The sequence below is a fragment of the Tamandua tetradactyla genome, chromosome 10 (assembly GCF_023851605.1).
Source record: "Tamandua tetradactyla isolate mTamTet1 chromosome 10, mTamTet1.pri, whole genome shotgun sequence".
Taxonomy (NCBI): domain Eukaryota; kingdom Metazoa; phylum Chordata; class Mammalia; order Pilosa; family Myrmecophagidae; genus Tamandua; species Tamandua tetradactyla.
This window is the reverse complement of record NC_135336.1, coordinates 100,304,712-100,321,489: the sequence shown is the minus strand read 5'-3', so window position 1 is coordinate 100,321,489 and position 16,778 is coordinate 100,304,712. Positions and strand designations below refer to the sequence as shown.

Sequence of the window (16,778 nt, the reverse complement as noted above, 5' to 3'; positions counted from 1 at the left end):
CAAGAGTGATGCCATTGATTTAGACTTTGCATCTTTCTGTTCTCCCATCCTTAGCATATGGGTCTTCGTCTTCATGCCAGCCCTTTAAGGTGTATGGTGGTTGCTGTAGCTTCACATTTGTATTCCAGGCAGGCAAAAGGAGTAGAAAAAGGGTCATGACCACTGGGCCTGTGACGTGTTACAAGAAAAACAAAACCTCTCATTGGCCAGAGCTGTGCTTTATGGCCATTCCTGGCTGCAAAAGAGCTAGGGAGAAGAGGTTTTAGATAGGGTTTGGGTGAATGCATCAGAAGAGCTCTAACTAGGAGACCAGAGCTATGTTAAGGATTTACAAAAGAGGTATTTAATACTGGGACTTAATTACACAGGTGATGGAGGAGCTGAGAAGCTAAAGGAAGACAGTGGGGTAACCTGGAGATTCACAACAGAAGGAAACTGCTATCACCCTTGGGATGGAGAGACAGAGGAAAGAGGAGATGCTACAAAGCCCACAGATGGGTCACTCCTTAGGAGCTGGGACCCCTATGGGCCAGTCCAGCGGAACCTGTGGTGGAATCACGTGTTGCCAGAGGAGAAGTTCCCGGGTTTCTCTTTCCCTTCCCCTCCTGTGTGCCAAGCCCCCACCACAACCTCCCAAGAACCAAATCCAGCAGGGAAGTCTGGGAAACCCAGGAACAGAGCAGAGGAGGGGCCAGGAAAGTATCTGAGGGCACACAGCCCCAGCATCAGCACGGCGGGCAAACTGACAGTATCTGCTAGCAAAGCCAAGAGAGTAGATAGAAAAACTATTAGCATTAATTAGGGAATTCAGCAAAGTTCAACACAATTTACAAAAACAAATTGTACTTCCACACACCAGTAACAAACAGAAAATATAATTTTGGATCCCAATTATACTAGAAGAAAACTGCCCCTATATTTTTGCTAAAAATAGATTTTAAAAACTTCTGCATGCCCTTTATGGATAAAATGATAACAGTTTATTGTAAGACATGGAAGATATTAATGAACAGGAAAAGTGCTCCTAGATATTATAAACTTATATTTTCTTCAAAATAATAAAATGCATTTAATTAAATTCTAAGCAATATCCCAGCAGGGTTCTTTTGGGGAATATTGACTGCCTAATTATAACATTTTTATGGAAGGAAAAAGGTCTTGCATAGCCAAGGCAGTATGGAAACAGAAGGAGGATGAGAAAGAGGAGGAGGAGGAAAAGGGATGAAGGACACAGTAGACACTAAACCTTAACGTGCTGCTGTAGGGATTAAGATGGTGCAGGGGTTGCTCAGGGATACATTTGACAAGACAGTCCAGGAAGAAATCTACACCCATATGGAAACTTAACATGCAGCAGAGGTTTCCTTGTGGACCATGTGTGAAAGGATGAGCCATTCCATAACCTGAGCTGATTACCACTGATTACCTGCATGGAAAAAAATAAAATTGGATTTCTTTCATATACCTTACATAAAAACCAATTCCAGTAATAGGTCTATAACAGAACAATTCATCATGAATATAAAGTAGAGGAGAATTTCTCAAACAAGACTAAAACAGTCTAAGTTATAATGAAAAAGATTGATCCATTATTAAAATTAAAATTTCTGTTTATCAAAAGGCACTCTAAAAAGTAAAAATATAAGCCACAAACAGAGAGAAGCTAACCCACAAAGAATTAGTATTCAGAATACATCGAGTTTCCTATTAATTAATAAGAGAGACCAGCCACCCAATAGAAAAATTATCAAAAGTTAAGAGTAGGCAATGCACAGATAATGACATAGATCTTCACCATCATTGGTAATTTTTAAAAGTGCAAGTTAAAATCACGAGATTCAATTTCAGAGCCATCAAACTGGTAAAAATAAAGATATCTGACTATTAAATATCATTACAGATATGGAACAATAGGCTCTCTTATACTTCGTTGTTGGCAGTATAAATTTGTAAAACCATTAAAATAATCTTGGCAATATCTGGTAAAGCTGAAGATGGTTATTTATATACCCATAGTAAATATACTAAGGAAATTTTTATATACGTACTAAATACACTGTGCTGCAGAAATTCCACTCCTGGGATTCACCTCACACATACGGTTTGCACATACTCGTCCAAAAGGCATACGCAAAATTATTTACAGGTATATTGTTTGTAATAGTGCAGAGTTAGAAACACTCTAAATGTCATGAGAAAAAGAACAGATACAAAATCGTGTTGTTTTTATAAGCAGAATACGATAGAGCAGTGAAATGATTGAACTATGCTGTATGCATCAACAGGAAAGGATCTTACAAACTAAACTAAAAAAAGTTTGCAAAAAGAATACATGTAGTGTGATACCAATTTACATGCACTTTAACATTTAAATATGTTTCACAATATATACAAATGTTAGCAAAGAGTGAAGAAATATGTGAAAATGATAAACACCAATTCAAGCTCAGGAGATTGGCTGCCCCAGAAAGGGGTACCACAGTGAAGGGGACCCAGGGCCTAACTTTTATTGGTAGTATTTATTTCTTAAGATGTATTATGGGCACAGGAGGATTTGTTATATTACTCATATATATATTTTTTTGCTTTTTTAAAAAATTTATTTTGTATTATCAAACCAAAACTACTCATATATTTTTGGCATGTATGAAATATTTCATAATACATTTCAATAAGCAAAAAAACAAACAAAAAAAAAACAGTTAGGGTTCGTTTAATGCACCAACATATAAACAATGGTTTTCAATACCACTGTTTAATGAAAAGGTTGTAGATTCTGATACTACTGCTAGAATTTCTATATTCCTGAAAACTGAAAGGCAGAATGGGTTTGTCTGGCATGATCCCTTGTATATGAGTCCTGCAAATATAAGCTGACTCTAAGTCATTATGCACTGGTGGCAAAATAAAACTCGTACCTAGCTTGAAGATCTACCTTCATCATTCTCCCATTTGACAAAGTGGACTCTTCCAGGAGATTTCTTCTAGGGTCTAGTGGCCAAAGGTCACTACATTTGGCTAGTAGCAGGAGCTGGCTCCTAGTAAGAGCATTAGTTGTTAGAACATCAATGTCCAAGAAATGAAAATGTAAGGCAAACCACACCAAATGAATTCTCTGTATTGTTTTTGTTTTATGCTTGCAACTTTCTTGTAAATTTGAAATAATTCTAAAAAATCTACACCAAATGGATTACAAGTGACTTTAGAACACACTAATCTGGCCCTTTGGCCTTGATAATTTGCATTCCAAGGACAGAGGTAGCTACGGTGTTAAATCTTCTCAATCACCCAGAAGATTGATCAGTATCAATGATATTAGTGGCATCATTTTGGATTCCTTTTTATTGACAGATGAAATAAGTAATTATGTTAGCTCTGTTAGGAAATAAGGTTTTGTGTTAGAAGTAGATTTGTAAAACAAATTATAATAGATAAATTATATCTCTAACAAGGGACTGGTACCCTGAAGGTACAAAGAACTCTTAGAAGTCCACAATAAAAAGACAACCTAATTTTAAAACGGGTAAAGGATCTTAGTTCAGTTTGCTAAAGTTGTCAAAATGCAATATACTAGAAATGGGCTGTCTTTTACCAAGGGGAATTTATTAGCTTACAAGCTCACAATTCTGAGGCCATGAAAATGTCCAAATCAAGGCATCAACAAGATGATACTTTCTTCCTGCAGACAGGCTGGTGATCCTGGACTCTGTCAGGTGGCATGGCACACGGCAGTGTCTGCGGGTCTCTCCCTTCTCTTCTGGGTTTTGTTGCTTCCAGCTTCTGGCCACAGTGGTTTCCTCTCTATTTTTGTGGCTTCTCTCTCTCAGTTTCTGTGTCTTTTCTCTGTGCCTTTCACTCTGTTTGTATGAATTTCATTCTCTTATAAAGGACTCCAGTAAAAGGAATAAGATGCACCCAGAATGAGGTGGGTCACAGCTTAATTTAGGATCCTACTCACCAAAAGAGCCTGCATATAATGGGGTCACACCCACAGGAATGGATTAATTTGAGAACATACTTTTCTAGGGTCCATAAAGCCTCCAAACCATTCCAGATCTGAACAGACACTTTTGCAAAGACGATATAATAATGGACAATGAAAACATGAAAAAATGGTCATTAGCCATCAGGGAAATGCAAATCAAAACCACAATAAGGTGCCACACCACAGCCGGTAGCATGGCTATAATGAAAAAGACAGACAATGACAAGTCTTGGTGAGGGAGCGAAGACATTGGAACTCATACATTGCTGGTGGGGATGTAAAATGATGCAGCCGTTTAGGAAACTGGTTGTCAGGCCCTCGCAGTGTTAAACAGAGAGTCACCACAGGGACTTCTGGATTCTAGTCTGATATGTTACAGAGCTTGGAAGTCGTCACTCCCATCCTCAGAACAAGAAAACATTTGAAAAAACTAAAATCACAACTTGTACCTCTGTTGGAGAAATGAGGTCACCGGGCAAACAGCTGAAAACCGGAGAGAGGCAAATGCAGGGAACCAGAGCCTGAGGAGAAGAGAGACGGGCGCACTAACAGGTAACTGCTGAACTGATGAATTGCTGGAGCAGGAGTTGAGGATTGAAAACTCCTGGGGGCCCAGTTTTGGGGGGGCGGGCTCACGTTTTCATGAGTTTTCCTCCAGGGTGAAGTTGGAGAACAATCCTCTCACGCTTCTGGCAGGGAGAGGGGCCACGCCATCATTCTGAAATACTCCCATGGCGTTCGGTCTGTCCTTCAAGGCCTGCGCTCACGGGCTTCTGTTGCTGGAGCCAACCCAGCCGGAGGAAGGGAAATTCCCAAACCCAGACCTCCAGCTTCCGTGTCCCCCGGGGAAATGGGCGAGGGCCACAGCCCCACCCAGAGACTTAGGGCTCCTCACAGGATTTTAGGGTGCTTCTCCCTTGGCTCCTTACCACCACAGCAAAAGGGATCCCGGGCAATTTTGGGGGACTATGGCGGGAAGAACACAAGCCAAGACCCCATTCAGGAAGCAGATCCTAGAGAAACCCAAAGACAACAGGGGTGGCAAAAACAAGGGCTCCCCTCCAAGAAATTTAGCCTCTGAAACCACAGCTACAGTAAACAGTAAACTCAGCCTAACCCCTAGCCAGATAGACACAAAACCTCCCGCTACAGGCCTGCTGACCTCAGTTCAGGCACTCAAACACCAGTGCCCACAGCAGGGTTAGTCATGACAGCCCTAAAGTGGAAACAACCCAAATACCCACCAACTAATGAATTAATAAACAAAATGCCATGTGTATTCATCCGGTGGAATGTTATTCAGTCGTAAAAAGGAATGACGTTTTGTTGCATACCACACATGGGTGAGCCTTGAAAATGATATGCTGCGTGAAAGAAGCCAGGCACAAACCACCATTGTACGATTCCTTTTGTGTGAGATGGTCAGAATTGACAAATCCATAGAGGTAGAAAAAGGATTAGTGGTTACCGGGGTGGGGAAAATGGGGAAATGGGGAGATGGGGAGTGACTGTTTCTTTTGGGGGGTGATGCAAATGTTCTGAAATTAGACTGGTGATTGTTGCACATCTTTCTGAATACTAAAACGCACTGAATTGTATACTTTCAAAGGCTAAATTTTAAAAATATATGTTTTTATTGATAAATCTTCATACATACATATTCCATACATGGTGAACGATAAATGGCTTACAATATCATCACATAGTTGAGTATTCAACACAATGATCATTTTTTAGAACATTTGCATTACTCCAGAAAAAAGAAATAAAAAGAAAAAACTCATAATGCCATACCCCTCATCCCTCCCTCTCATTCACCATTAGTATTTCCATCTACCCGATATATCTTATATAATAATTTACCCTTTGTTCCCCCGTTATTTAATTTTTTATCTATATTTTTTTACTCATTTGTCCATACCCTGGATTAAAGAAGCAACAGACACAAGGTTTTCACAATCCCATAGTCATATTGTAAAAGTTATATCTTTATATAATCATCTTCAAGAATCAAGGCTACTGGAACAACAGTTTCAGGTATTTCCCTCCAGCCACTCCAATATGCCATAAACTAAAAAGGGATATCTATATAATGCATAAGAATGACCCCCAGGATAACCTCTCAACTCTGAAATCTCTTAGCCACTGAAACTCAAACACCCGGGATTTCTGTCCCATGTTGCCAGGAAGATTTGCATCCTGGGAGTATGTCCCACATAGATGGGGGAGGGCAGTGAGTTCATCGTCTGAGTTTGCTTACAGAGATAGGCCACATCTGAGCAACAAAAGAGGTTCTCTGGGGGGTGACTCTTAGGTCTAATTTTAAGAAGGCTTAGCCTATCCTTTGCAGTAATCAGTTTCATAAAGGCAAAGCCCAAGATCAAGGGCTGTTGATTTGGTTGTCCTCACTGACCGTGAGGATATCAGAAATTCTCCAAATGGGTAAGTTGAATATTTCTTCCTTTCTTCCCATTCCCCTAAGGGGACTTTGCAAATACTTCTTTATTCACTGTCAAAGGCTAAATTTTAATGTATGTGAAATATGTCTCAATAAAGCTGCTGAAAATCAAACATGCAATAGAGGAAAACATTATAAAAGAAAGCAATTTTAATGTGGGTGAAGGAGAAACCATTTCAGTAGGTACGTGATGGCAGAGCCAGAGGTGCTGTACCAACATGGATGCATGCATTTTGAAAATTGGTGTCCTATGAAGGATGTCATCCAGCGGCTCAATTCAGGAACATACCCAAAGCTCCCAGATTTGAAGATTTCTTGTTCTTCTCCACCCGAATGCAGGTATCCTTGGACAATAGATGATTTCATGGTTTGCAGCACAGAAAAATCAAGAGGAGCCTGGGATTCTTCTTGCCAGGGAATAAAGATGCTTTAAAGGTTCTGTATTGATGATGGCAAGACATAGGAATAGGCTGAAACAGGCCACCCTGGCTGAGTTGGGAAGAGAATAATAATTACAGTTAATTAAATCAATTTAGCTTGTGAAGAAGCCATAAATCTATAATGATAATCAAAAAAGAAATATATTTCTTTTCACCTTTCACATATCCATTATTATGTTCAGGTTGATTTTATAGGAAAAATGTCAAACATGTTTAAATGTATACAAGTTCTTACGATGAGTAAAAGAATATCTAGGTACACAGATTAATCGAGTGACAGCTAGCAAAGAACTTTCAGAGCAGGTCGCCCTGTTCCTGTTCATAGTGCTGAAAACACAGCTTTCACCCCGAGTGGGAAGGAAGCCCACAAACCCTTACAGATTCAGCAATACCTGCACGGCTCTAAATCATCTAAATCACATGGGTAGCATAATATCAAACATGAGATTTTGAAAAATAAAACTAACCTGCATTGAGTCATTTAACCCAGCCCCAAATGACCCAAACTTGCCCAAGGCTTTAATGAGTATTAAACCTACAGCCAAAATAATAACAGCCACACAAAAATGGCATTATTCTCAATATATTGATAGGCCCATTAGACGTCCTGCTAATACCATTTTGCTAGGTTTTTACAGATATTAATTCAAATTTTCACTGCTTTTTACTCACAGATGTGCAGGGCCTGATTTGTTGGCCCAGTGCAGTCAGGTCATGCCCGATGGCCTGGAGATTCTATTTACTACAAGTCAGATATCACTTAAGCCTTGGTTCACGGAGCTGGACCAGTTTCTACTTGCCACCAACTCTATAGTGAGGGGCAAAGCTGATGGGTTCACACTCCTTCACCACCTAAGAAAGCATCTGCTGCAGGCAATGTTGTGAATATTTTTCAAGTTCTAATGTCCTTCTAGAGGCCAACTGATGCTTGTTCTGATGAGTGGGGCTTGACGTAGTTGCTTCATGAACATGGACAAGAAATTACCATCATAAAGAACAGATTCATTGAGCTAATAAATTAGTCTTCCTCATTGAAACAGCAACCATTGAGTCCTCCTGATGATTGCTATTTACTGTCATTGGGTCCTGGGTCTAAGAAAAAGAGGATTTGGCTCTTTGGAGCAAAGAGGGTTTCTCCATTCCAGAGTGGAGGACACCAGCCACAAATGACTGAAACCTGATGCCCACTGGCTATGTCCTGGGGCTGCTGTAACAAAGGACCACACGCTCTGTGGCCTCAAACAGACATTGACTCTCTCCCAGTTTTGGAGGCCAGAAGTCTGAAATCATACTGTCGACAGGGTTGGTCTTTCTGGAGCCTGCGAGGGAGAATCTGTTCCACACTTCTCTCCCGGCGTCTGGAGGCCGCCAGCTTCCCTCATTGTGGCCAAATCCCTCCAGTCTCTGTCTCTGTCTTCCATGGCCTTCTCTTCTTTGTCTTCTTCCCTTCTAGCCTAATGACCCTATCATTGGCTTCAACACCCACCCTGATCCAGGATGACCTCATCTCAAGATACTTACTTTAGTAAAGACCCTTTACCAAATAAGTTCATAATCACAGGTTTGGGAGGTCATATCATCTTGGGTTGCCACCACTGAACCCACCACAATCGCTATGAAACTGATGGGCCTTTGTTGGTTTCTGATTTTATACACTCTATCTTTTTAACACAAGGATCTGAAGGCAATGCCCCCTCCTGTCTCACCAGCATGTTAAAGGTTTAAATGTCTGTAAATGCGAAGCCTCCGCTTGTTCTCTGTTTTAAAGGAAGTGTTCCCACCTTCACAGTACCTTTGCCCCAGGACCGGACTAGAATACAAAAACAACGCATGACCCACACTCACTATAGGTTTGTGTGGGAGATTGGTTGCAAAAACGGCCCTAATTTTTCACGAGGCTGTTCATCTCTCGGTAGGACCTAAACAAGAGGTTACATTTAGCCACACAAATTTGTGCCTAAATGTAGTTACTCCTCTAGCAGAAACCTAAAACACCTGGCATTAGTTTTGGGCCCAGAAGAATTGAAACACAGTGGGAAAACTGACACTGAAGACTGGAATGATGTGAATGAAACTACAGAAGGCCAGAAAAATGGTAACCTCTATTAGCTGTGTTGAAACATTAGGTAAAATTGTTGTCCTACAGGAACCTGGAATAGATAAAAAGTATTCCTGATGAACTCCTGACTGGAACAACATCATCTCTGGGCATAACAGTGAAAGGATCCTTGGTTTCTGTTATCTGTACATGCTAAGGTATGGCAGGAAAGAATTGAATGAAAGAAAAATTTGCCCATTTTCAATTGGAATTTAGAAGACGTCAGGTTGAAAAAAATATCTAAAGATGGCAAAAGACTGTCAAAGTAAATAAAAATCTTTTAGAAGAGAGAGGCTTGTCTCAGAAAGACCCGGGAAGTAGTTTTGGAGTGTGGAGTGGACCTGAATCAGATTCATGGAAGCGCACAAAGTTTAAGAGAGTTATACTGAACAGAGCACTGCCATCTTGAATTGAAAGGGACTGACCAGTGTAAAGTTTAAAGTTGGGAACTGTTAGGCTCCCAACTTTTTTTTTTTTTTCTTACAGTTTCTTGTTTGTTTTTTTTTTTTTATTAATTAAAAAAAGAATTAACAAAACAATTAGAAATCATTCCAATCTACATGTACAATCAGTATTCTTAATAACATCACATAGTTGCATATTCATCATTTCTTACTACATTTGCATCGATTTAGAAAAAGAAATAAAAAGACAACAGAATAAGAATTAAAACAATAATAGAAAGAAAAAAAAACAAAAAAAACAAAAACAAAAAACCTATACCTCACATGCAGCTTCATTCAGTGTTTTAACATAATTGCATTACAATTGGGTAGTATTGTGCTGTCCATTTCTGAGTTTTTATATCCAGTCCCGTTGTACAGTCTGTATCCCTTCAGCTCCAATTATCCCTTCTCTTTTTTTTTTTTTTTAATTAACGGAAAAAAAGAAATTAACCCAACATTTAGAGATCATACCATTCTACATATGCAAACATTAATTCTTAACATCATCACATAGATGCATGATCATCATTTCTTAGTACATTTGCATTGGTTTAGAAGAACTAGCAACATAACCGAAAAAGATATAGAATGTTAATATAGAGAAAAAAATAAAAGTAATAATAGTAAAATCAAAACAAAACAAAACATAACAAAACAAAAACCTATAGCTCAGATGCAGCTTCATTCAGTGTTTTAACATGATTACTTTACAATTAGGTATTATTGTGCTGTCCATTTTTGAGTTTTTTTATCTAGTCCTGTTGCACAGTCTGTATCCCTTCAGCTTCAATTACCCATTGTCTTACCCTGTTTCTAACTCCTGCTGAACTCTGTTACCAATGACATATTTCAAGTTTATTCTCGACTGTCCGTTCACATCAGTGGGACCATACAGTATTTGTCCTTTAGTTTTTGGCTGGATTCACTCAGCATAATATTCTCTAGGTCCATCCATGTTATTACATGGTTCATAAGTTTATCTTGTCTTAAAGCTGCATAATATTCCATCGTATGTATATACCACAGTTTGTTTAGCCACTCTTCTGTTGATGGAGATTTTGGCTGTTTCCATCTCTTTGCAATTGTAAATAACGCTGCTATAAACATTGGTGTGCAAATGTCCGTTTGTGTCTTTGCCCTTAAGTCCTTTGAGTAGATACCTAGCAATGGTATTGCTGGGTCGTATGGCAATTCTATATTCAGCTTTTTGAGGAACCGCCAAACTGCCTTCCACAGTGGTTGCACCCTTTGACATTCCCACCAACAGTGGATAAGTGTGCCTCTTTTTCCGCATCCTCTCCAGCACTTGTCATTTTCTGTTTTGTTGATAATGGCCATTCTGGTGGGTGTGAGATGATATCTCATTGTGGTTTTGATTTGCATTTCTCTAATGGCCAGGGACATTGAGCATCTCTTCATGTGCCTCTTGGCCATCCGTATTTCCTCTTCTGAGAGGTGTCTGTTCAAGTCTTTTTCCCATTTTGTAATTGGGTTGGCTGTCTTTTTGTTGTTGAGATGAACAATCTCTTTATAAATTCTGGATACTAGACCTTTATCTGATATATCATTTCCAAATATTGTCTCCCATTGTGAAGGCTGTCTTTCTACTTTCTTGATGAAGTTCTTTGATGCACAAAAGTGTTTAATTTTGAGGAGTTCCCATTTATTTATTTCCTTCTTCAGTGCTCTTGCTTTAGGTTTAAGGTCCATAAAACCGCCTCCAGTTGTAAGATCCATAAGATATCTCCCAACATTTTCCTCTATCTGTTTTATGGTCTTAGACCTAATGTTTAGATCTTTGATCCATTTTGAGTTAACTTTTGTATAGGGTGTGAGAGATGGGTCTTCTTTCATTCTTTTGCATATGGATATCCAGTTCTCTAGGCACCATTTATTGAAGAGACTGCTCTGTCCCAGGTGAGTTGGCTTGACTGCCTTATCAAAGATCAAATGTCCATAGATGAGAGGGTCTATATCTGAGCACTCTATTCGATTCTATTGGTCGATATATCTATCTTTATGCCAATACCATGCTGTTTTGACCACTGTGGCTTCATAATATGCCTTAAAGTCAGGCAGCGCGAGACCTCCAGCTTCGTTTTTTTTCCTCAAGATGTTTTTAGCAATTCGGGGCACCCTGCCCTTCCAGATAAATTTGCTTATTGGTTTTTCTATTTCTGAAAAATAAGTTGTTGGGATTTTGATTGGTATTGCATTGAATCTGTAAATCAATTTAGGTAGGATTGACATCTTAACTATATTTAGTCTTCCAATCCATGAACACGGTATGCCCTTCCATCTATTTAGGTCTTCTGTGATTTCTTTTAGCAGTTTTTTGTAGTTTTCTTTATATAGGTTTTTTGTCTCTTTAGTTAAATTTATTCCTAGGTATTTTATTCTTTTAGTTGCAATTGTAAATGGGATTCGGTTCTTGATTTCCCCCTCAGCTTGTTCATTACTAGTGTATAGAAATGCTACAGATTTTTGAATGTTGATCTTGTAACCTGCTACTTTGCTGTACTCATTTATTAGCTCTAGTAGTTTTGTTGTGGATTTTTCCGGGTTTTCGACGTATAGTATCATATCGTCTGCAAATAGTGATAGTTTTACTTCTTCCTTTCCAATTTTGATGCCTTGTATTTCTTTTTCTTGTCTAATTGCTCTGGCTAGAACCTCCAACACAATGTTGAATAATAGTGGTGATAGTGGACATCCTTGTCTTGTTCCTGATCTTAGGGGGAAAGTTTTCAATTTTTCCCCATTGAGGATGATATTAGCTGTGGGTTTTTCATATATTCCCTCTATCATTTTAAGGAAGTTCCCTTGTATTCCTATCTTTTGAAGTGTTTTCAACAGGAAAGGATGTTGAATCTTGTCGAATGCCTTCTCTGCATCAATTGAGATGATCATGTGATTTTTCTGCTTTGATTTGTTGATATGGTGTATTACATTAATTGATTTTCTTATGTTGAACCATCCTTGCATACCTGGGATGAATCCTACTTGGTCATGATGTATAATTCTTTTAATGTGTTGTTGGATACGATTTGCTAGAATGTTATTGAGGATTTTTGCATCTGTATTCATTAGAGAGATTGGTCTGTAGTTTTCTTTTTTTGTAATATCTTTGCCTGGTTTTGGTATGAGGGTGATGTTGGCTTCATAGAATGAATTAGGCAGTTTTCCCTCCACTTCGATTTTTTTGAAGAGTTTGAGGAGAATTGGTACTAATTCTTTCTGGAACGTTTGGTAGAATTCACATGTGAAGCCATCTGGTCCTGGACTTTTCTTTTTAGGAAGCTTTTGAATGACTAATTCAATTTCTTTACTTGTGATTGGTTTGTTGAGGTCATCTATGTCTTCTTGAGTCAAAGTTGGTTGTTCATGTCTTTCCAGGAACCCGTCCATTTCCTCTAAATTGTTGTATTTATTAGCGTAAAGTTGTTCATGGTATCCTGTTATTACCTCCATTATTTCTGTGAGGTCAGTAGTTATGTCTCCTCTTCCATTTCTGATCTTATTTATTTGCATCCTCTCTCTTCTTCTTTTTGTCAATCTTGACAGGGGCCCATCAATCTTATTGATTTTCTCATAGAACCAACTTCTGGTCTTACTGATTTTCTCTACTGTTTTCATATTTTCAATTTCATTTATTTCTGCTCTGATCTTTGTTATTTCTTTCCTTTTGCTTGCTTTGGGATTAGTTTGCTGTTCTTTCTCCAGTTCTTCCAATTGAACAGTCAATTCCTGCATTTTTGCCTTTTCTTCTTTTCTGATATAGGCATTTAGGGCAATAAATTTCCCTCTTAGCACTGCCTTTGCTGCATCCCATAAGTTTTGATATGTTGTGTTTTCATTTTCATTTGCCTCCAGGTATTTACTAATTTCTCTTGCAATTTCTTCTTTGACCCACTCGTTGTTTAAGAGTGTGTTGTTGAGCCTCCATGTATTTTTGAATTTTCTGGCATTCTGCCTATTATTGATTTCCAACTTCATTCCTTTATGATCCGAGAAAGTGTTGTGTATGATTTCAATCTTTTTAAATTTGTTAAGACTTGCTTTGTGACCCAGCATATGGTCTGTCTTTGAGAATGATCCATGAGCACTTGAGAAAAAGGTGTATCCTGCTGTTGTGGGATGTAATGTCCTATAAATGTCTGTTAAGTCTAGCTCGTTTATAGTAATATTCAGATTCTCTATTTCTTTATTGATCCTCTGTCTAGATGTTCTGTCCATTGATGAGAGTGGGGAATTGAAGTCTCCAACTATTATGGTATTTGTGTCTATTTCCCTTTTCAGTGTTTGCAGTGTATTCCTCACGTATTTTGGGGCATTCTGGTTCGGTGCATAAATATTTATGATTGTTATGTCTTCTTGTTTAATTGTTCCTTTTATTAGTATATAGTGTCCTTCTTTGTCTCTTTTAACTGTTTTACATTTGAAGTCTAACTTGTTGGATATTAGTATAGCCACTCCTGCTCTTTTCTGGTTGTTATTTGCATGAAATCTTTTCCCAACCTTTCACTTTCAACCTATGTTTATCTTTGGGTCTAAGATGTGTTTCCTGTAGACAGCATATAGAAGGATCCTGTTTTTTAATCCATTCTGCCAATCTATGTCTTTTGATTGGGGAATTCAGTCCATTAACATTTAGTGTTATTACTCTTTGGATAATATTTTCCTCTGCCATTTTGCCTTTTGTATTATATATATATCATATCTGACTTTCCTTCTTTCTACACTCTTCTCCATACCTCTCTCTTCTGTCTTTTTGGTTCTGACTCTAGTGCTCCCTTTAGTATTTCTTGCAGAGCTGGTCTCTTGGTCACAAATTCTCTCAGTGACTTTTTGTCTAAGAATGTTTTAATTTCTCCCTCATTTTTGAAGGACAATTTTGCTGGATATAGGAGTCTTGGTTGGCAGTTTTTCTCTTTTAGTAATTTAAATATATCATCCCACTGTCTTCTAGCCTCCATGGTTTCTGCTGAGAAATCTACACATAGTCTTATTGGGTTTCCCTTGTATGTGATGGATTGTTTTTCTCTTGCTGCTTTCAAGATCCTCTCTTTCTCTTTGACCTCTGACATTCTAACTAGTAAGTGTCTTGGAGAACGCCTCTTTGGGTCTAATCTCTTTGGGGTGCGCTGCACTTCTTGGATCTGTAATTTTAGGTCTTTCATAAGAGTTGGGAAATTTTCAGTGAAAATTTCTTCCATTAGTTTTTCTCCTCCTTTTCCCTTCTCTTCTCCTTCTGGGACACCCACAACACGTATATTTGTGCGGTTCATATTGTCCTTGAGTTCCCTGATACCCTGTTCAAATTTTTCCATTCTTTTCCTGATAGTTCCTGTTTCTTTTTGGAATTCAGATGTTCCATCCTCCAAATCACTAATTCTATCTTCTGTCTCTTTGAATCTATCATTGTAGGTATCCATTGTTTTTTCTATCTTTTCTACTTTGTCCTTCACTTCCATAAGTTCTGTGATTTGCTTTTTCAGTTTTTCTATTTCTTCTTTATGTTCAGCCCATGTCTTCTTCATGTCCTCCCTCAATTTATCGATTTCATTTTTGAAGAGGTTTTCCATTTCTGTTCGTATATTTAGCATTAGTTGTCTCAGCTCCTGTATCTCATTTGAACTATTGGTTTGTTCCTTTGACTGGGCCATATTTTCAATTATTTGAGCGTGATCCGTTATCTTTGTTGGCGTCTGCGCATTTAGACAGATTTCCCTGGGTATTGGATCCAAAAGTTTGGAAGATTTTTCTGTGAAATCTCTGGGTTCTGTTTTTCTTATCCTGCCCAGTAGGTGGCGCTCGTGGCACACGTTTGTCTGCGGGTCCCACCAGTAAAAGGTGCTGTGGGACCTTAAACTTTGGAAAACTCTCGCCGTCCTGGGGGTTCGATAGCCGAAGCGGCTTGAGCCGGCCCGGGGTCTGAACGCAGGGAGGGTTGCTGGTCGCCGCAGCCAGGGAAAGAGCCCGTCCGAATTTCCTAGTCGGCCCTGGGCAACAAGCGTGGCGGGAGGGCGCCAGCGGCAGCGGCCCGCCCGAGAGGGTGCACGTTCCCCGGGAGTCACGGGTTTGGAAGGGGCCTCCCCCACCCGTCACCGTTCTCCGCGGCCTGGGGGTTTCCGATCCAATTCTCTCAGTTGGTCCGGGGGCTGCGCGTGGTGTGGGCGCCAGCCGCCTTGGTTTCAGGGGACCACCTCTCCAATTCTCCCAGCCGGCCCGGGAAGGGGGAAGGGAATAACTCCGGCCGCTTGCCACCCCGCCCGGTAAGGCCCGCGCGCCTCGGCGATCTCACCCGAGCTGCTTCTCTCAGCCAGCCAGCCGTTCCAGGATGGGGTACGCTGTCTTTTTTATCTCTGTTGTGGCTTTGGGCGCTTTCTGTATCGTTTCTACTCCCCTAGTAGGTGTCCTGGAGAAGAAACTAAGATCCGCGCGTCTTACTAAGCCGCCATCTTCCAGGAAGTCGGCTCCCAACTTTTTAAGGGCAGGAAGTAGGTTGAGAAGATTGTTCAAAGGGCAAATATTTCAGAGCAGTCATGATGGGTGCCGGGAAGGAAGGGACATTCAAGAGGGCAGAGACATAAGTCATGCTATATACACTTGGAAGACACTCCCATTGAGCAGAACTCAGACCTAATCAAGGAACATCTTATTCCTGGGGTGCCTTAAGAAATTTGCCAATGGATTTCAGAATTGCTATGGACCAGTGATACTCTGTGCTGCCCATTTTTCCCCTTTTCAAATTAAAATATTTATTGTGGTTATCCCTCCCTATTTTACTATTGTATGTTGGGTGTGGAGGGGGACAGATAACTCATCTTAGCTTGTCGGCCTCTGGTTCAGGAGGAACTGTACCTGAGGGGTCTCACCCAAACCTAGAAGAGAGTGTGAGTTCCTGGACCTTCTGTCCAATGCAGTGATTGGACAAGACTTTGGGGATCTTGGGAAGAGGTGACTGTTTTTCCTGTGGTATCATGTGAAAATTCAGTGCCAAAGGATACACTATGGTAGATTTAATCACAAAATGGCCCCAATTTCCCACCCTCCCTTCATCTAGGTCTTTTGTAATTTGGTACCTCCTAAAGTCCAACTGACTTTGTAGTTCCTCCTATAAAGTGATGGAGTTTATTTCCCCAGCCTTTGGATCATGTTGCTTTTGTGAGTTTCTTTGGGCAACAGAATGTGGCAGCAGTTACAGTGCACTAGTTCCCAGCCTGGACTGCAAGAGGCTTCCCTTTTGTTGCCATGGAAACTAGCCATGGAATCCCTAGGGGGATGAAATGAGCCATCCCAGCTGGGGCCATCCTAGACCAGCCAGTCCTCTTGCAGCCGGGTGGCAGGA

The 16,778-nt window shown here is 39.9% G+C and overlaps 1 long non-coding RNA gene across 1 annotated transcript; it reads right to left on the bottom strand.

The window, feature by feature from the left end:
• Nucleotides 1-6,575: 6,575 nt before the first annotated feature.
• Nucleotides 6,576-16,754, bottom strand: LOC143648691 (uncharacterized). Its single transcript, XR_013158727.1, has 2 exons — nucleotides 16,513-16,754; nucleotides 6,576-6,932 (listed from the first exon to the last, which is right to left on the bottom strand). It is a non-coding gene; the product is annotated as an uncharacterized LOC143648691 (long non-coding RNA).
• Nucleotides 16,755-16,778: the final 24 nt, after the last annotated feature.